Below are 2014 nucleotides of genomic sequence, written 5' to 3' on the forward strand. Positions count from 1 at the left end.
AGATACCTATTCTAAAATTTTTGTGGATATCATTAAATGATCGTGTCACTCATCATTTATGTTGGTTTCTTGTTAAATCAAAAGTCATAGCAGTTTTGTGCTGTATAAATACACATATTTCTTTCCTTTTTTTTTTTTTTCTTTTTGAGACAGGGTCTCCCTGAAGCCCCAGCTGTCCTGGAACTCACTATGTAGACCATGCTGGCCTTGAACTCACAGAGATCCGCCTGCCTCTGCCTCGCCAGTGCTGGGATTAAAGGTGTACACCACCATGCCTGGCTTATTTAGGTATGAATCCATAGTTTGCTTCAAATTTTTAGATTTGTTTAATAAATATATTTATTTATTCTATGTGTATTAATGTTTTGTCTGTGTCTATACATATGTACCACATGCATGTGAGGTGTTCATGGAAACCAGAACATGACATCAGATCCATTTTTAACTGGTGATGTGGGTAGTTATGAGCCACCATGTGAATGCTGGGACTTGAGTCCATCTCCTCTGCAAGAATAGCATGAGCTTTTAACCACTGAGCCATCTTTCCACCCTTGCTTCCTTTTTTACATAAATATCTAGTAAAATTTCTTTATGTAGATCTATGCTTATTGGCAGGAAGATAAGGAGCCCAGCATCATTCTCAGCTACTTAGTGAGTCCTAGGCTAGCCTGGGCCTCAAGAGATCATTTTTCTTCCAAACAGCTGATCAGTTACTCATATGAGTACACAGCAGTGGTGACAGCAGGCACAAGTCCTATGCAACCTCAAACCAAACAGAACCCAGGCATAGCCATTAAGAAGTAGGTGAAAATTTGAACCCAATAAGGAACTTTTGGCTATTGATGGCCACTGAGAGCAAGAGACACAGTGATGGACAGGGATGGGTCTCTTGGGGTTCCAGTGGATTGACCCGCATTAAGAACATTTGGGGATGCAAATCAGACTCTACAGGCCATATTATGTTAATGAGAGCACAATAGTGGGGGGAGATCTGTATAGGCGGAGGGCATTTAATAAGCCAGTTACACAAACAAAAGGTGTCTTCTAGATCTATACACATGAAAAACAAGCACAGAAATGTAGAAATAAAGGCAGTACCAGGTTTTGATGCAACAAAAAAGACAGGAGATTTTTCAAAATGGTTGAAGTTAAACTTTCCACTTCAAATAGCGCTTGTTATCTATAATGCTTTTAAAACAAATACTCTTGCTTTTCTAATAACTTGGGGGTAGCCTGGCCAGAAACTGATTTTGTATCACAGATGCACCTTTACCTCAGAGAAGTAGTTTTCCTGTGTCCTGTGTCCCTTGACTCGAGGGCCCTGTCAGAAGATTTTACTAAAATACTGAGCTCTGAAGGTCTCCATAGACTGGGCAGTTCTTCCCCCAGTGGCTTCTTTAAATGACTCTCATCTGACATTCATCAACATTCTCAACAAAAGACGCTTTGACAGGACTTGGCACCCACTGCATTCAAGTTCAGCTTTGGATAAGTTTATCAGAAAGTGATAACCAAAGAGAAAGGTGCACCTGCTGCTCTTACACCTCTGAGATTTTGCAGGCACCAAGCAATGCAGCTGGTGTTTACTCTGAGTTCTGAACACAGAAGTGTTTTCTTCAAGATGTTTAAAATTATTGCTCCATTACTCACTTGCAACTAATGTCCTCTGAGGAAAATCTGATTATAATTTTCTTTTCCTTGTTTAGGTGATCAAGTTTGCTCTTTAAAATTATTTAGATTCCTTGTTCTTCAGAAGATATCAAGAAAACATGGAAGTGTTTAGAATATTCTTGTTTTCAAAGTAAAGGCAAATTTCAATGTCACATGAAGATATAATCTTCCCTTTAGCCCTTCCCTTCCCTTCTTTTAGCATATTATGATACACATATTCACACACATACATGTTACTTCTGTATTTTCTTAATTATACATTACATAGGCTTCTTAATTTTATCATTTAACCATTGATCTTTAAATTCCAATTTATTTCTGAAAAGCAAAATAGAGTTGGATA

The sequence above is a fragment of the Nannospalax galili genome, unplaced genomic scaffold (assembly GCF_000622305.1).
Source record: "Nannospalax galili isolate Female #2095 unplaced genomic scaffold, S.galili_v1.0 scaffold33, whole genome shotgun sequence".
NCBI lineage: Eukaryota > Metazoa > Chordata > Mammalia > Rodentia > Spalacidae > Nannospalax > Nannospalax galili.